This window comes from Mastomys coucha, chromosome X (genome assembly GCF_008632895.1).
Source record: "Mastomys coucha isolate ucsf_1 chromosome X, UCSF_Mcou_1, whole genome shotgun sequence".
Taxonomy (NCBI): domain Eukaryota; kingdom Metazoa; phylum Chordata; class Mammalia; order Rodentia; family Muridae; genus Mastomys; species Mastomys coucha.
The window spans coordinates 71351614-71359757 of NC_045030.1; the positions used below are offsets into that span (position 1 = coordinate 71351614).

The following is an 8144-nucleotide window of genomic DNA, read 5'->3' on the forward strand; positions in this document are numbered from 1 at the left end:
TTACACAATCCTGGTGGCTTTTTAGGAAGACAAGGTAGAGGGAGAGAGAGAGAGAGAGAGAGAGAGAGAGAGAGAGAGAGAGAGAGAGAGAGAGAGAGAGAGAGAGAGAGAGAGAGACAGAGACAGAGACAGAGAGACAGAGAGAAGAGAGAGGAGAGAGAGGAGAGAGAGGAGAGAGAGAGAGGTGGAGAGAGAGACAGACAGAGAGAGACAGAGACAGAGAGACAGAGTGACAGAGAGAGGGAGAGAGAGAGAGACAGAGATAGATAGAGACATAAAAGGGAGGGAGGGAGAGTGACAGAGAGAGACAAGGAGAGAGAGCATGTACAGAGAGGGTGTAGAAACACATGCACACATTCTCTATTCCTCACTATACAAAGCTGTGCTACTATAAGATTCTGGTATGAGCCTTCGACCTTGGAGCAAAAGCATCAGCTTGGGCTGCCTCTTTTGGCTCTTCCTCCCAGCTCATCCTCATTCTTCTGGATCTCTCTCTCTCTTTTTAAAACAGATTTAATTCATTTATTTTTGTTATATAAAAACCCTTATGTGGTAGCCACAGCTAGAGCCTGGTCCTCTGAACAGAGACTCTGGTGTGGGTTTTTTACAAGAATTTATCAAGAATTTTACAAGAATTTTACAAGAATTTATCAGTGAATTCCTGATAAGGAGACTTGGTGAACACAGTCTCTTTCCAGAGGTGGGGGGTCAGGGAGCTGTAGGCCTTGGAGATGGCATCAAAGGAGGCCTTGGAGATGGCATCAAAGGTGGCCTTGGCAAAGTTGCCCAGGGTGGCAGTGCAGCCTCTGGCTGGAGTGTAGCAGTCATCTATACCGGCCATCATCAGTAGCTTCTTCAGCACAGAAGCAGAGACAGTGCCAGTGCCTCTGGGGGCAGGGATGAGACACACCAGCACAGAGGCACAGCGGCCTGTTCAACTTGCATGGAAAAATGTGGGGCTTGCCAATCTTGTTACCCCAGTAGCCTCTCCACACAAGGACAATGGAGAGCTTGGCCGAGATGATGTCCCCTAGGATGGCAGTGGCAGCCTTCTTGGAGCACTTAACAGCAAGACCAACGTGAACATTGTAGTCCCCGATAGCGACGAATGCCTTGAACCTGGTCCGCTGGCCAGCCTGAGTCTGCTTCTGCACTGGCATGATTTTCAGAACCTGATCCTTTAGGGATGTACCCAGGAAAAAGTCAATGATCTCAGACTCTGTAATGGGCAGGGAGAACAGGTAGATCTCCTCCAAAGATTTTATCTTCATGTCCTTAACCAGGCAGCCCAGCTTGGTGATGAGGACCCACGCCTTGTCTTCAGCTTTACCTCCGAGAGCCACATGGCCTTGACCACGACCACGGCCTCTAAGACCCCAGCTGAATCCTCCGCAGAAGCTGATGCTGCCTCCTAATTCTGGGACCCCGGGTCCTCCAGGCCCTCCTGCTGCACCGGAGAAGAAGAAGCATTCTTTTGGATCTCAATGCTGATTTTAACCCTGCTTTGTACTGGGGACCCCATATCTTCCACATGTAGCAGGAACATAAATGCCAGCATTTTCTAGCCCCTCCTAGTTCACTCCAGACACCATGTCACCTCCAACCTCTAGACCTACTCTAGATCCTACATCTTATGTTCAGGTCCAGTCTTGTGAATTATTTGTAAATACCCTGTCCACTATACCCACCCCAAGTCACAAAGCTTTTGGGTGTTGGGTTATTTAAATAGAAAATGAGCTAAAGCATCCACCCTGCTGTCTTCTGTAGACACATCTTCTCTGAAAGAGAAAAGGTCCAGCTACCTAGCTTATACCTTATTTTGTTTGGCCCCTCATTCCTCTGTACAGTGTTTCTTTCTCTTTCTATTAGTTTTTGTCCTCTTAGATGATGAAACTCCACTTCTTCCTTATGTCTCTCACATTGCTGATGCTTGCCTGCATTTCTTACATGCTTGTGGCCCTCTCTTTGTAAGCAACTTACCAACCCCACCAAAAGTCACCAAAAGGTTCCATAGCTTGACATTAGAGAGGTACTCAGTGCCAAGATCAATCACTCTTACCAAGACATTGACCTTGGATCCCACATACAGCTCATCTGCGTTAAATGAAGGGAGCAGAAGCAACTAGTCCGTAAGGACACTGTAGGATTTAATGAGTTTGTGTCATACAATGTTCAGTACGTTCTGGGCTATGAACTCTGATATCTAGTGGATACATACTGAATGGTTTTCCAGTGGTTGTAACTTTGTGTGACAGATAGGCTAAGGCCTGAGGCATAGTGAATGTTCAAGGAAAATATGTTCATCAACTGAACAGAAGCAAACTCCCCTTCTCACTTAAGATTCAACCGTTCAATCTCAAAGCCAACCTTCTTCTCCTTGCTTGCTTGTCACAATATTTGTCTGATTCAGGTTGAAACCTCACTCACATCTATGATTAGATTCCTCACAAAAGCAAAGGCTTCCTTTCCCTGAACTTCTTATAATTCCTACATCTTTCTTGTGGTGTGTTTTCCTAGCATAACCTCCAAAATAAATTCATTTTGTCTCTGTTTATCTGCTTTGTGTCAAACTCTTTTACTTTCTGAGAATTTAATTATGACAAATATGTCCCAAGGGTTTATACCAGTTGAATTAGTGGCCAAGGTTCCCTGGGGCCCAAAAGAGAAGATGCTGCTGCCATTAAATACTTTCCTTTTTGTTTATATCTTCTTGGTTCACATTTCCTTTCTTCCATCTTTACCCTACTGCTATACTTCAGATGTTTTTCTTTACCCTGTAATCATTAAAGTCAATTTAATCCTGTTGGAGCAATTGAGCAAGTGGTATTCGCTGTATGACAAATTGCTGCCACTCTTTGTGGCATAAAAGGCCAAGACCTTAGATTAGAAGTGAAAAATCCCACCTCTTAGCCTGTGGCCTTTTCACTTTGTCTAAACCATATTGATTTCAAATAGAGTATCAGGGATGACAGCAGTAGCCATTACCTACTCACTGTGTAAACCTGAGAAATGTGCTTTTAGCCTTAGGAATGAATGGCCTTTGTGAGGAAGGGCTTCTTTCATGTGAGCGTCCACTAGTACTTGCTTAGAGTGCAGTTTAACCTCATTTGTTTCCTCTACATTTCACATCTGTTTGTTCAGAATCAGTTATATACCAAAGGAGGTAACAAAGTCTTTATAAGCCATCATGTCCTTCATACATATCCTTAAATCAGTCCTCCAGCGAAGTCAGTAAGCCTATTTTACAGACTGTGTAAAGCATCCACCCTGCTGTCTTCTGTAGACACATCTTCTCTGAAAGAGAAAAGGTCCAGCTACCTAGCTTATACCTTATTTTGTTTGGCCCCTCATTCCTCTGTACAGTGTTTCTTTCTCTTTCTATTAGTTTTTGTCCTCTTAGATGATGAAACTCCACTTCTTCCTTATGTCTCTCACATTGCTGATGCTTGCCTGCATTTCTTACATGCTTGTGGCCCTCTCTTTGTAAGCAACTTACCAACCCCACCAAAAGTCAACAAAAGGTTCCATAGCTTGGCATCAGGTAGGTACTCAGTGAACTAAGACTTGGAAAACTTAAATAATTTGGTGTAAGACACCCTGGCAGGTCTTTGCTAATTCTCCTCTCCACTCCAGAGTTTGAACTCTTTTACTTGTAACATTGTACTTCATGTGTGAAAGGGTGAACCACTGTACAGATAAACAAGGCACAGGCATGGCTAAGCTCTATTCAATCACATTGTGTTAAAAATAGCACCAAAATCAAAGATTTGGGAATTAGTAAGTTAATGAAATAAAGTGATTTAGCCCCCAGTTGAGTATAGTGGATCAATGCTTGCCTTCTTGATGATGCCCAGTGCTCTGGAAAGCTGTGGCAGGCAGAGTCTTAGAGAACTAGATTGAGCTTTTTCAGATTGTATGTATGAAGTAACAAGGCCTTTCAGCAATGGGAGCTTCATAAAAAGTTTTGTAATGAAGTTAGAAGTGAAGAAGATCTGAGACAAGATTTTCTAGACATTTGAAAACTCAAAGTGGAATTGATTTAAAGCTAAAGTGAAAATGTCAAATGTCTGGAACTACTTTGTCCATAGTGATGGGGTTCCCTCTAAGTTGTGCCTAGAATGACAGGGAATGCATAGAAGGACATGCATTTGCTGAGGAGGGGTTTTGTAACTTTCTTGCATTTTATAAACAGCAGATAATGGCTAGTCATTGGCAGAAAGAGAGGGGGAGGGAAGGGGGAGAGAGAAAGAACACTGGGGAGAAAAAGATTCTGCATTAAAAGAATTAGAATACAGAAAGAGCCCCAGAAGAATCTTAGCAATCATAAAATATTCTCAAATCAGTGTCATATGAATCATACATAGGTAGTCATGATTGCTGATGACTTTGACCTTGTGTTTAATAGATGCAACATTAGAAATTAACTAATTCAGCAAAGTTGAATGGGAAGCACCATACATACATATGAGTATATTGCTAAAGATGAAGGATCCAGTTTTCATCAGAGTCTTAGAGTTCCTTGACTCCTCTTCTCAAGGTTAGGAATCAATGAAGGAGAACCATTTATACAATGTTTGTACTTTTGGAGTGATAGTCAGTTCCTTTATGTGCCTGGCACCTATCATTTATAACATTTTTTCAATCTTTCTCTTTTTTGATTATAAGACTAATTTCAAGATAATGCAAATCTGACTGCATGAGAATTAAGAAGAGAATCTGGGGTTCTAATTCAAGAAGGTCTACTACAAATGGTCTCTTTCCAAATGCAATTTAGGTGGTTTGCTCTGAACCTGAACTGGTATGCAGGAAGAAGGCTGCTTGGCTAAAAGGCATGGGCAGAAGGGCTGAAGCTGACCACATAATTGAGTATCAATTTCACATGCAAGACAAGGGATTTCCCATTTGATTGTGTAAGACACTATAAATAAGGAAAGGCACTGCCAGACAGAACACTTCATGAGCTATTTATCATTATAAAGTGGGCAGAATGAATTGACTGACCTGGTGGGTTAATCAGTATTCTGAGCAATGGCTTCATTACATGACAATTCTGTTCCTAAGATTTATATAGGTCCTACCTTCATTAATAATATAAATATTTCTTTAAAATAACATTTTTGAGATTGAATGTAGAACCATAATACTTTCCTTTCCAAAGTGCTAACAATTGATTCTCACACTCGTACCTTGCCAGAGACTCTAGCTTTTATAAAAGAAGCTTCTTTTAGCATCAGTTAGAAATCTCCAGGCAAAGACTTGGATTTGAAACAGAACTCAAAATAATCTGGATTCCAAATGGTGCCCTTGAGTTTCCCAATGAATTCCCATCAGGATCCTGAAGCTAGTATAGAAATGCCCTCAGTTATGTAATAGGTATGCTTATAATTGTCAATTATTGGCACACACATAAATTGTAGAGGTTTGAATTAACATACTATGGAATAAGTTACTGCAGTGGAACATTCATTTTGAGATATGAATATTGCCATTCACATTAAGTGTAGGATTTGATATTACAAGTTTGCTTAAACTGAATCCTATTTGCATGTGAGTCCCTGGAGCTAATTACTGTCTTCATGTATTCATGTTGATTGGGTTAATATTTTCACAGGGTCTCTCTAATTTTCTAAGTTGGAAGCAGATGGTCTTGGTGCATGAATGATAAACTGTGAAAATTGAGCACACATGTAAAAATTACTATTGTATCAAATAAAACATATTACAATGTTAAAATAAGATATGCCTAATTACTTGTGTTATAAATTGGTCAAAAAAGTAAATGTTCTTTGTAAATGGCTATAATTAATATAAGTCCTTCCTGCCAAACATTTCTAAACGTTGAGTATTTTCCAGAAAGTGTTAAAATAAGTTTACCAATTGTCTTATTGAGCACTCCAATATCAATGCCTTCAAGAAGATTTAAACCATTCTTTCCTTCATCTGAGTCTGCTAATAACAGATATTTAAAGGAGCTCCTGATTGACATTTACTGTGTCTGACTTAACTTCTTAAGACCAAACCTTAAACAGGTGATTCCTAAATATGAGCATGTATCAGAATCTGTAGGATGGTCACATAAGGAGAGACATTTATGCCAACTGCAAAGTTGAAGGACATGGTATCATTAAAGTTGATTGGTTGGATAGTGGAGCATGATAGGAAAAAATAATAATTCCAAGTTTCTAACTTGATATAACTTACTTGGGTGGGAAAAAAAGGACTGGCAGTAAAGCACATTTAAAAATGGGAATAATAGCCAGGCTATAGTGAGTGATGCATGCCTTTATTCCCAGAATGTGGGAGTCAGAGGCAGGTGGATCTCTGTGAGTTCAAGGCCAGCCTGGTCTACAGAATGAGTTTCAAGACAGTCAAGCCTACATGGAGAAACCCTATCTCAAAAACCCAAAAAAGAAAAAAAATGGCTAATAAATTAGTAGAGAATTAGTTGAATTTGTGGTGTTATGAGATATTTATGTCTAGGCCATTGAGTGCTTGAATCTTCAAAATTTATGTGCAAAACATCAACACTTTGTTTCTCCTCTGGTGCATTTTCCTTTATATGTAAACGATGCAGTATGCTACCAAAAGAGAAAGATAAACACCTACCCAGCTATAAGCCCTTCAGACTATAATGGTGTCCTGCCTGAGGGATACACCGATACACTGGAGGCACAAAGTCTGGAGGAGTAACCAACCATATCTGACTTGATTTAAGGCCCATTGCATGAGAAGGAACCCATACCTGATGCTGTTCAGGTTATCAAGTACCTGAGCATAGATAGGTCAGAGACCAAAGACTACTGTTTTGCTGAAAGAATGAAGAAATAACATGGCTACTAATAACATTTTTTCTGTACTCATAGATCAGTCTCTTGCTCAGTCATCATCAAAGAAGCTTCCTCTTGTGGTAGAGAAAAATACAGAGACCTACAATCAGAAAACATAAAATCATAAAAGTAAGAGGCCTTGGAATTCTCAGCCATAAATGAGATGTCTCCAGTAAATCTACCCCCACCTCAAGGCTCAGTGAACTCTAAGGAAGAATAAACAGAGTGTAAGAGGCAGAGGGTAAAAAGGATACCGAAGAAACAAGACCTCCTAAACACAGCGTGATAGAAACACATACAAATTCAAAGTGACTGAGGTAGCATGCACAGGGCCTCTATGTGTCTGTACCAGATGAGGTCCTAAAGCTGAAAGGAAAAGTCAACACAAGCCCCATCACTAACCCAGAAGGTTTCTCCAATTAATAGCCACTTGCAAATAAAACATAACTTTTCTCTAATTGAGTCTCATGGGGGAAGAAAACAAATCTTAAGGGTAGGCCCCATGTCAAGCAGTAGATGGCCAACAGAAAATGTACTCAATGGAATCTTTGGAGGTTCTTAGTTTCATAATATTGTGTGTAAAGGTATTTTTGATTCACCAGATGTAATTATTGTCTCAGAGGCTTATTGATGAATAAACTCACCCTTTCTAGTTCTTTTTGAACTCTGGCTGGCTAGTTCAATTCAGTTCTTCTGGCTCAAACTCCTCTACAAGCTGACTGATTCACTCTGGCTTCTCTAAGCTTCTCACTGAATTGTTCTCTGCTTGGCCTCAAACTTATTCTGGAAATATCTTCTAAACTTCTGGCTCCTTATTCTCTGGCTTCAACTACCTCTGCTGACCTGCACTGAACTGCGTGAACTCACAAAGGAACTCAACTCCATTGCACTGCAAACACTGCACTGACTCCAAAATGACTAAGTTAATCTAATTCAACTCCTCTTTAGCCGCCTCTTTCCTGTCTGTTTGTGTGAGAGCTTGGCATATTCCATCTCTGACTCATTCTGTCAAATCTTTCTCTGATTGGTCACTTTGTCAATTAGGCATCATTTACAACACTTTCAAACATGAGTGATTCCTTTTACAAGCTAACCTTACCTTCATTGTTAGTAATTAAAGGTGTATACTAAGGGTGTGTCTGTATTACAGCCAGATGAATTAAATGATCCTCATCCCAGCTGGATTGCTACACCTAGATGGTCTTTGGGTGTGATCCCTTTCCAGAGTAGCCATATTGCTGGATTAAAATCCCTCTACAGGGGAATGCCAGGGCCAGGAAGTAGGAGAAGGTGGGTTGGTAAGCAGGGAAAGGGGCG

General features: G+C 40.6%; 1 pseudogene; it reads right to left on the minus strand.

The window, feature by feature from the left end:
• Positions 1-824: 824 nt before the first annotated feature.
• LOC116102259 overlaps positions 825-8144 on the minus strand; it is a 185844-nt pseudogene continuing 178524 nt past the window's right edge.